Source organism: Pelodiscus sinensis, chromosome 13, assembly GCF_052426305.1.
Source record: "Pelodiscus sinensis isolate ZL-2025 chromosome 13, ASM5242630v1, whole genome shotgun sequence".
In the NCBI taxonomy this organism is placed as follows: Eukaryota; Metazoa; Chordata; order Testudines; family Trionychidae; genus Pelodiscus; species Pelodiscus sinensis.
The window spans coordinates 30,001,332-30,012,696 of NC_143064.1; positions in this window are offsets into that span (position 1 = coordinate 30,001,332).

The window sequence follows — 11,365 nt, forward strand, 5'->3', positions numbered from 1 at the left end:
GCACTTTAAAGACTAACAAGATGGTTTATTAGATGCTGAGCTTTCGTGGGCCAGACCCACTTCCTCAGATCAAATAGTGGAAGGAAATTGTCACAACCATATATACCAAAGGATACAATTAAAAAAATGAACACATATGAAAAGGACAAATCACATTGCAGAACCGGAGGGGGATACGGGGGGGGGGGGGAGAGGAAGGAAGGTAAGTGTCTGTGAATTGATGATATTAGAGGTGGGGAGAGTGGGATGTTTGTGAGTTAATGGTATTAGAGGTGATAATTGGGGAAGCTATCTTGGTAATGGGTGAGATAGTTCAAGTGTTTGTTCATTCCTTTTTGGAGAGTGTCAATTTTTAACATGAATGACAGTTCAGAGGATTCCCTTGTCCTGCATTTTGCTTCATGTTAACTAAGTTTCAGAGAGGTAGCCATGTTAACTATCTATATGCAATGCACAAGGCCTATGTATTGCTACGCTGGCATGTATCAGGTGACTTTGGAAATACTGTGAGAACACAAGCTCTTCAAAGGGATACACTGAATTTAGGATCCAGAATGTCTCATTTCCAGTTGTCATTTCAAGACACATTCAGAGCTATAAAGTTGAATTTCCTCTGGTTACGTGACTACACCATGTCATTGCGTGGTGCAAGCTTAGCATTGCCCTTAGTGCAAGCTTAGCTCTTCAGTTTAGTAAAAAGGAATGTTGGTTCCAGTTGGTTCCCAACACTTGCACATCACTAGCAACTCACCACTGAAAATTCTCACCTCTAATGAGCATCTGGATGGCCTTATAATAACTGGGCAAAATACAAACTCACTAAAGCAGATCTGTGCTGTTCCAACAGTGTAATGTAGCTTCAATGTTATCTTAACTGATTTTCTGGGGATTTCCCTGGCAGAGGAAGAATTCCTGGATAGTGTAGTTGACTCTGTGTCAGCCTCAGTTGCAGCCCCCTATCTATTGCAGGCAGGGCTTGAAGAGTGGGGCCAGACTGTTACAAATTCCAGCCAATCCCTAAACTAGCCAATGGGGGAAGGTGCAGTTGGAAGTAAGAGAGAACATCCCTGATTATTCTATTTTGCATCAAGGACTGGAGCAGTGCCCAGGAACTCCAGAACCAGGGCAGTGCAAAATACATTTACAGTTAGCTAGGTGTGCCTGACACTGGCAGGGGTGGACTGGCAATCAAAATAGGCCCAGGAGATGGGTTGAAAACAGCCCTCCCCATGACATCACCCCTGCGTGCCCCTCCCCCTTTCCCTGCATCCAGGGCAGGCTCTAGGTCTTTTGCTGCCCCAAGCAAAAAATCCTTCCCCCCTCCCTGTGAGGGTGTCAGGACACAGCACAAGGGGGCTGGGTTCCTGGGCAGGTGTGTGTGTGGGAGGGTTCAGGTCCCCGAGAGTAGGGGGAGGGGGGATTGTATAGAGAGCCAGACGGGAGATGGAGACCCAGATGAGCGGCAGCGAGGCAGCGGGGGAGGGGGGGAGGGAGAAGAGGAGATGGGGTCCCAGCAGGATTGCAGTGGGCCAGGAGGTGGGGTGAAGGGTTGCTGCACAGAGGCTGAGCTCGGGGAGGAGAAAGGAGTGAGGGGGGTCATGGGACAGTGCGCAGGGGTACACAGATGGGGGGGACAGCTAGGCAAGGGGGGTTCACAGGCAGGGGAATTGTGAGAGAGAGAACACAGGTGGGGGGGTACATGGGCGGGGGAGGGAGGGTTGCACTCACTCAAAGGGACGGCCGGGCCCTGCCAGGGGAGCAAGCTGACTCCAGCCCTGCCGGCGATGGCAGAGCCGTGTGGGGCCTGCACCCAGACGCACAGGAGCCCGGGCCGTGGGGCAGGTGAGCTGCAACAGGGTCACACTGCTCACGGACTCCCCTAGCAGGAGCTGGCAGCACCTTCCAGGGCCATGGGGAGCTCCCCAGGCAGGGCGACTCTCTGGAGCAGCGTGAGCCCAGTGAGCTGGGACTCAGGCCAACCCTCTGGCTGCTGATGATGAGCCCCTGCAAGGAAACGAGAAGGAGTGAGCCCAGCATGGAACCCGTGTCTTTATTATCCCCTCCATCGGCCCCTGCTGCCAACTCCTCTCCTCCCTCCACAGGTGACTCAGGGCTTACTTTGCTCTCCACTTCCCCCACAGCCAGACTCTCCCGCCCCATGCACCGTGGCCAGATGCGTGAGCCCAGTGTCCCCGGCCACAGAGCCCTGGGCCCATGCAGAGCTCCCAGCGCCCCGGAGCCAGGCGCAGGCTCCGAGCAACCAGGCGTGGGGCTCCCAGCTCGGAGCGGTCTCCGCAGGGCTCACCGCCTGCTCCTACAGAGTGCACTATAACTCAGCAAATGGACCCGCTGATGGATTAACTAACCATGTGATTTAAAATTCTTTGCTTTTTCCTCTCAAATTGATTATTATAGGCTATAAACACCAATAAATAGTGTTTCCTATTCCCTCCCTTCTCACAGCTAGTGCTAGCCAGAGACAGTAAGTATACCTAAGAGGCCCTGTACTAGGCCTTTTCCACAGCTGGTGCAAACTGTGGCTCAATGTAGTCTCATCTTCACACCCACTTATTTTGAGGCAAAGTGGCCACTTTACATGATTCACAAATCTGTTTTCCCATATACATATATATTTATAGATGAGAGCCCTAGGGGTATGTCTACACTACAAAGTTAATTCGAACTAACGGGCGTTAGTTCGAATTAACTTTGATAGGCGCTACACTAGCGCTCCGCTAGTTCGGACTTAATTCAAACTAGCGGAGCGCTTAGATCGAACTAGGAAAACCTCATCTTACGAGGACTAAGCCTAGTTCGAACTAGCTAGTTCAAATTAAGGGGTGTGTAGCCCCTTAATTCGAACTAGTGGGAGGCTAGCCCTCCCCACTCTGGCCAACACCAGGGAAACTCGTCTGCCCCCCTCCCGGCCCCGGACTCCTTAAAGGGCACGGGCTGGCTACGGTGCCCGTGCCAGGTGCAAGCCTGCCAGCACCCAGCCAGCAGACCCTGCACCTGGCACAGATCGAGCCACCCACCCGATGCCCCCCCAACCCTCCCTCTCTTCCCGGGACCAGGCTGGCGGCTTCCGGGAGCTTGCCCGGGATCGCAAGAGGCGGGCACCCGCCTGGGCTAGTGCAGACATCGTGGACCTCGTCCACGATCTCCACACTACGCACAGGAAAGTGGCCGTCTAGGGCAGGAGAGCTGCCAGCCTGGCCACCCAGGAGCAGGTGTGCAAGAGAATCAAGGTGGTCCACTGAGACCCCTGACCCTGAGCCCTGAGCTTACAATGGCCGTCCTGGGTCAGACCAAAGGTCCATCTAGCCCAGTAGCCTGTCTGCCGACAGCGGCCAAACCTAAGGACCCTGGAGGGGATGGACCGAAGACAGTGACCAAGCCATTTGTCTCGTGCCATCCCTCTCCAGCCTTCCACAAAACTTGGCCAGGGACACCACTCCTACCCCCTGGCTAATAGCACTCCATGGACCCAACCTCCATCACTTTATCTCACTTCCCTTTAAACTCTGTTCTAGTTCTAGCCTTCACAGCCTCCTGCAGCAAGGAGTTCCACAGGTTGACTCTTTGCTTTGTGAAGAACAACTTTCTGTTACTAGTTTGAAGCCTGCTACCCATTCCTTTCCTTTGGTGTCCTCTAGTCCTTCTTTATGGGAACTAATGAAGAACTTTTCTGCATGCACCCTCTCCACCCAACTCCTGCTTTTAGAGACCTCTATCCTGTCCCCCCTCCGTCTCCTCTTTTCTAAGCTGAAAAGTCCCAGTCTCTTTAGCCTCTGTTCATATGGGACCTGTTCCCAAACCCTGGTCATTTTAGTTGCCCTCCCCTCTCCCAGCCTCTCTCTTCTCCTCTCCCACCTCCTTTTCCCAGTCTCCCCCAGTTTTGTTCAATAAAGACAGATTCCATTTTGGAAGACGTGTTATCTTTATTTTGTACATCAAGAAGAGGGGCTAGGGAAGGGTAAGTGGAAGGAGGTGAGGGAGGAATGGGGCACGAGCCCCCGATGGGGAGGACTGGGCTGGCTCTGTGGGCTTCTGGGGGTGGAAGCTCTCCTGCAGCCTCCCAATTGCCCCCTCTCCCCAGATGGCAGCCTGCGGCAAGTGCAGCCGGTCTGATGGCCGAGTGCTGTGATGTGCCCAGTGTGGGTAGTCTGGGCACTCCAAGCCAGGACTGCTTTGCAAGCGGGGCACCCCTGAGAACTCTCTGTCCGGGGTGGGTGTCGGGACCCTTTAAGCGCAGCCCTCGGCTAGCCTGAGACAGCATCTCCATGCTCTAAATCCTCCTCTGATGCCCTGCCGGCACTGCTTCCGGCCATCCTTAAGCCTGGTTCTGGGTCCACTTAATGTGGACATGCTAGTTCGAATTAGCAAAATGCTAATTCGAACTAATTTTTTAGTCTGGATCCGGTAGTTCGAATTAGCTTAGTTCGAATTAACTAATTCGAACTAAGTTATTTCGAATTAACGTTGTAGTGTAGACATACCCTAGGATACTATCTTCCTCTCCCCATCACTGCTTCAGGATCACTAACACCAAGCATCCACAAATAATGAGATTTCATCCATTCTTATTTTGGGTTCTTTTCCTTTGCTGTCTGGTTTCTGAACCGTTAGGGTACACTTGGGTTGTGGTTTTGAGCTTTTCTATGCAATCGTGATTTTTTTATGTAATCATTTGACAGTCTGCAGGAACTGAGGATTTAAAGAAAAAAACACTAAATATCATGAGATTTATAATGAAATTACAAGAGTTGACAAAGGTGCTGTCATGTGTCTCTTACTGAGCTAGATTCTAATCTTAGTACATCTGGGTAAATCCAGAATATTTCCATTGAAGTCACTAGATTAACTACACCAGCCTTACCTAAAATCTGAATCTGGGTCCCTATCTAGAATTGATCATAATGTCTTAAAATCAGGGGCTATTTGCCACTAGGACCTTTTACATCTTGCATAGTATCCATCCATTTTCCCTTCCATCAGGGACATTCTTTTACTAGTTTCAGAGGGGTAGCCAACTTTGTCTGTAACAGGGAAAACTTAGAAAATAACCAATAGTCTAGAAGCACTTTAAAGACTTTTACTAGATACCCACAGAGCCAGACTGTTGTTGGGGGTTTTTGGGGGGTGGTTTTTTGCATCTCAATTACAGCTGCTGCCCTGGTACCTTCTCAGCAACTAGTGCTGTTGAGAATCCCACACATATTACGCACCCCCCAAGCACCTCCAGGTGGATAGCAAATGAGATTACATAGGAAACAAAAGGTCATGGACTAGCAAGTGGGATCAGGGGCCAGAACAGGGAGTCCTAACTAGAGTACACGCAGCTCTGTATGAAGATCATGAGCTCCCAGGCAGAAGGGCACCAGGAGGAAAGACACTTGTGACTATATCTCACTGGAGTGCCATCCCCTGACAGAAAGGCACTGAGGACATCATGTGGGGTTTCCATGCTCCTCCTAATGTACTGCTTTTACCAAATGTTTTCAAATGTTCAGAACATGTACTTTAGAAAGCATAGATGGGAGCTGGTTAGCTTGAGGGGACAAGGTATACATCATGGTGCTAGGTCATCAGACTAAATGAAAGCAGTTTGTTTGTTCATTGTCTCGTGTGGAATGAGTCTGGTGTTTGTCAGTCCAGTTCCCAGTAGCCAAGTATCCACATCACAGTAACAATTATTGTTAATTGTTGGCAGTCTAAGCAGAGAGGCTTAAGGCTGAAAGAGCCAGAGAGACTTCCCTCCCTTCTGCCCTAGGAGTGGCCCCTCCATCTCAGACTGAGACATATTGATAGGGCAGTGGGATGAAATGTACATTGCTGCTGCCTGAGCTAACCTCATTCAGCTGTGAAACAGAGAAACCTAGTCTCCAGCACTGTCATCACAAAATAAAATGTAATGTTATTAACAAAAATAAAATCACAAAGTGTTTTTCCTAAGCCAGAGAATCAGAATGTGCAAATCCTCAGCCAAGACTGAAATAATACAGCCAAGATGCAAGTCAGGACCTAAACAGGAAAAGAGTCACCCAAAATGCAGCTGTTACAGATGTAATATTAGAACAGCTTTCAGCAAAGCCAATGGAGGGGGGTGGGAGGTGTCCGTGAAAAAGTTCAGTGTTGTAAATGTCAAAATTCCAGGTGGCTGTAATTGTGTACAATGCTAATTGAACTATGGCACTTTTGTTTGTCTGATTCTTCTGGAGAGTAGTGGACTGTTTAGCCATTCCCTTGTATTCACCATTAAAAGGGGGCTTTTCTCTCCCCCTTGTTAGTACTGCTTCCTCCCACACTCTATCCTGATGTGCCAGGGCTTGGAGAGATGCCCAAGCATCTCATTAGCAGTATTCATTTCCTTGTGTCCAAGATTAATGAGGCACGACCACTCCAGATGCTCATCTCAAGTCACGATGGAAATGCAAGTCCTGGCAACTATGCCTTCAAAGAACCAGGGAGAAGGTGAGATGGAGAGGCAGGAGGTTTTTGTGTTGGAAAGGATGCACTTGAGGACAGATTTACGAGCTCTGTTCCTCAATAACTGTGCACCTGCAAACTTCCAAATCAGCATTCTTAGCCACATGGTGTGAAAAATGAAAATAAAATCTCTAAGAGTTCAGATGAAATCAAAACTTAAGACAGAACAAATGCAGAGGAACAATTCACCAAATTCCCAAGTAGTTTGTGGGGTTACATGAGAAGGCAGCAAAAGTCAAATGCCACAGGGAATAGAAAATATCAACTAGGGAATGTGGTTGCCAAATAGAACAGTCACTCAGCTCATTGAGGAAATTAGTAAACTATCAGTCCAGGGTGCAGGAAAGACAGGCAAAGGACATGATGTGCTGTATTAGCTAAGGAATGTAACACAAAACCAGAGGCTGCAGACATGCCACAGTATGCTTTGAAATAAGCATCTCTTACAAATGAAGCCAGGCTGAATCTGGTCAGGAGATCTTTTAAAATATCCAGGTATTTGACTGAAAGTAATGATGATATTTCACTAATGTTCTCTTCCCATTGGATCATCGTCATTATGTGAGATATTTAAAGCTACACTTAATACTCTTAACTGAACGTGGAAGCATAGTCCTGGCCTAGGTTTTTGTCATTACCATGTCAATATTCTGTGAGAAAGTTCATGTACCCCACTATCCCCAAGCATGACCACTTGGTAGCTAATCTATCGCTTCTGCCATTGAGACCAGCACAGAATGGTAACATGGCTGACAGGTGCTGCCAATAGGAAGGTCCAAAGTACTATGTGGAAATTTTTGTATTCATAGTGAGGAGACCACACTCACAGCATAAAGATCTGTAGAGACTGTGCACCAGTTAAAACTGTCCACTGATGTTTGCATAATATGGGCATTTAACAGTTTCTGGCTTGGCTGCGTCTAGACTGGCAAGTTTTTCCGCAAAATTAGCAGCTTTTGTGGAAAAACTTGCCAGCTGTCTACACTGGCCACTTGAATTTCCACAAGAACATTGACTTCCTACTGTCTGAAATCAGTGCTTCCTTCAGAAATTCTATGCTGCTCCCATTCGGGCAAAAGTCCTTTTGCACAAAGCTTTTGCACAAAAAGGCCAGTGTAGACAGCTCAGATTTGTTTTGCGCAAAAAAGCTCCAATCACGAAAATAGCGATCGGGGATTTTTTGCGCAAAAGCGGGTCTAGATTGGCACGGACGCTTTTCCGCAAAAAGTGCTTTTGCGGAAAAGCATCCATGCCAATCTAGATGCTCTTTTCCGCAAATGCTTTTAACGGAAAACTTTTCCATTAAAAGCATTTGCGGAAAATAATGCCAGTCTAGACGTAGCCCTTGGGTGGGGCATGAGCTTCTAAATGGCAGTTGTCAAGTCTAGCAGTGATGTTGACTAAGGGGTGGATGAGAGGTAGAGAAGAATTCTGATGCCTGAGCCAAACCATTTGCAAGAGGAGTCTCAAATCATTAACCCAGGTCCACTCTTAGAGGATTCTGCAGAACTGAATGCATTACATTTCCAGATTAGACTACTGAATCCAGTGTTGTTACAATAAAATATACAGCTCCACTCCAGACAGCTTTTTCAATCTGTAAATTCATACTTGGTCCCTACAATATCCAATTTGCCTTCACTTTGTGTAACCATCTATCTTTGCCTCCCAGTGATCTTGCTTGCCTTGGGAGACTTTTCTTGGAAAGTTGTCACAGGGTGATTGGCCCTTGAGGTTAAACTGAGGCAATTGTATCGATGCCTGATCAGAACACTCGTCAAATTATTTTATTAATTAAAACCCTAGAGCCAGGACATCTGATTTGAGTACCTTCCTAGAAAGGGAGCTTAAATATGGTGATTAGTCTCAGGTGTGGGGAAGAAAAGGGCCAAAGGACTAGACAGAGGTAGGACTCTCATGTAGAATCAGAGTAGCCATTTGCATGTCTCCACAATATTAGAAGTTCTGGTACTTCTAGGAGCAATGTAACCCTGCCTGCACTGCTGTGACCTTACATGCCCAGTGAGTGTGAGGCTAGGCCACCAGAGGTGGAGCAGTGCACTCTTTAAAATGTCATCATCCATGCCTGACAGTACAATATTCCTGGTTTTGTACCAGTACAGACAGAATACAAGCTTTAGACAGGATGGTTCAGCTTAAAACAAGATGTATGGGCTGCCTACGTAGTAAGGGACCAACAGGATGCACACCAAGGTTACATGGGAAAGAGTCCTGAGGCAGTGAGGCATAGGGGTCAGCACAGTCTAGAGAGGAAACCACTAGAAGATAGCGACGAGGAGTCCTGTGGCACCTTATAGACTAACTGAAGTGTAGGAGCATAAGCTTTCGTGGGCAAAGACCCACTTCGTCAGATGCATGTAGTGGAAATTTCCAGAGGCAGGAATAAATATGCAGGCCAGGATCAGGCTGGAGATGACCAGGTGGATCCAATCAAGGAGGATGAGGCCCACTTCTAGCAGCTGATCTGGAGGTGTGAATTCCAAGAGAATAGAAGCTGCTTTTGTAGTTAGCAAGCCATTCACAGTCTTTGTTTAATCCAGAGTTGATTGTGTCAAACTTAAAGATGAACTGTAGCTCAGCAGTTTCTCTTTGAAGTCTGGTCCTGAAGTTTTTTTGCTGCAGGATGGCTACTTTTAGATCTGCAATTGTGTGTCCAGGCAGATTGAAGTGTTCCCCTACAGGTTTTTGTATGTTGCCATTCCTAATATCAGATTTGTGTCCATTGATTCTTTTACGTAGGGACTGTCCTGCTAACAGGACAGTCCCTACGTAAAAGAATCAATGGACACAAATCTGATATTAGGAATGGCAACATACAAAAACCTGTAGGGGAACACTTCAATCTGCCTGGACACACAATTGCAGATCTAAAAGTAGCCATCCTGCAGCAAAAAAACTTCAGGACCAGACTTCAAAGAGAAACTGCTGAGCTACAGTTCATCTTTAAGTTTGACACAATCAACTCTGGATTAAACAAAGACTGTGAATGGCTTGCTAACTACAAAAGCAGCTTCTATTCTCTTGGAATTCACACCTCCAGATCAGCTGCTAGAAGTGGGCCTCATCCTCCTTGATTGGATCCACCTGGTCATCTCCAGCCTGATCCTGGCCTGCATATTTATTCCTGCCTCTGGAAATTTCCACTACATGCATCTGACGAAGTGGGTCTTTGCCCACGAAAGCTTATGCTCCTACACTTCAGTTAGTCTATAAGGTGCCACAGGACTCCTCGTCGCTTTTGCAGATTCAGACTAACACGGCTACCCCTCTGATACTTGACACTAGAAGATAGGCTCTTTGGTGGAAAGCCCCATAGAGAAGATTTAAGGAATCCTGTGAGTCCTGTCAAAGAAGGTGAGCAGGCTGGTAAACTTTATGAAAATTTACCTGGGATTATGGGCCAAAGCAGCTGGACTTTTTATGATTAGATTTCTAGGTCAAGAGAATTGTGCTTTATGTGCATTAACTATCCAATGAAGAGGCTTAATGAAGACCTCAAGGAAGAAAGACAAATTTGCCAAGACAGAAAAGCTGGGAGAGTATTGAGTTTGTCCTTGTGAAGTGCTGGGTGTGGGGGGAGAAAGGAAGTGTGTTAATTTATTATGAGTTAATAAAACTAGCCCTGCAGAAGATGGTTTCTTGAGTGATCCCAAACTTGTGGGTATGATTTGAAATGCCTTTAGGAGAATGCTCCTATTCTGCAGACAGATAAGATGAAATAATTGCTTTTCATCCAGGTGTAATTTTAGCAGTAAAGGAAGCAGCCACTGCATCTTATTTTTCTGATCTGAATGAGATTAAATCATACTTGAAAGTTTCCCTGATTCCTTCACTCCTCTCATTATCTTTCACTCTTGTCCTTGGCTACCTGTTACACCCGCAGCCCTTGTATTCTTCTCTTCAATTTGCAAATCTTATTTCCTCAACAAGCAGATGCAATTGCCTGCAGTTGCCATGGCAGCCATTAGCAGAGAGCCCCTGTCTCTAATTAAAAAGAAGAGTTTTGTTCCAGCTGGGTCAGCTCTTCTCTCTCCTCTCCCCTCCCATTATTAACCACAAGCAGGATTTCCCAGAGGAGATTTCCCCAAGCCTTACTTCCTGTTTTAATGGGAAAACAGCAGCTTGTTACATTAATTACAGATGATTCTCCCTCTGGGCCCCCAGTTTATCCCAAGCACAGTGACCTCTTGAAAGGACCTGAGGGGCTTGTTGGGTGAATCTCAAAGATTTGTTTTCACCTGGCTAATGAAGTTTTCAGGCAAATTCCAGTGTCTGCAAAATTCAACACCAATTTTAAAGCAATTAAACTGCTTTAAAAAGAAATTAACATGAAGTTTAATGTAAACATAACTTTCCTCATGGAGTCTGCCATTTTTCAGTTAACAGGCAGGCCATAAGAGAAATCCGAACAGGTTGAACTCATTCTGCACTGAAATCAATGGGGAAAAGCCTAGACTTTCAGTGCTGAAATTAGGTGTCAGTAACCAGGAAGGCACATAGTGCAATAAACTAAATGCATCATATTTTCATATCTAATCTATTTAAACATTTTTTATTTGCTTGCCAGAGGGTGTCTGGGAAATTCAAGTGCAGATAGATAACCTTCGTCCTTCCAGGGAATAGCACATTTTTGGGCTTGCTCTCCTTGGCAGCACAGCAAGACCATCTACTCCCAGAAGTAGTCCTCTGGTCAGACTTCTGAAAAAGCAAGGGAAGATGGCAGACATCAGTGATGCACCACTTCTCAGTGGTGTGAGCTATTCTGGCTATTTATCTTCACCTAAAGTTGTCATTAAGATAAAGAAACACCAGTAAAGTTTAAAACCAAACTTTACTTTTCTGAAGAAAATGTAAA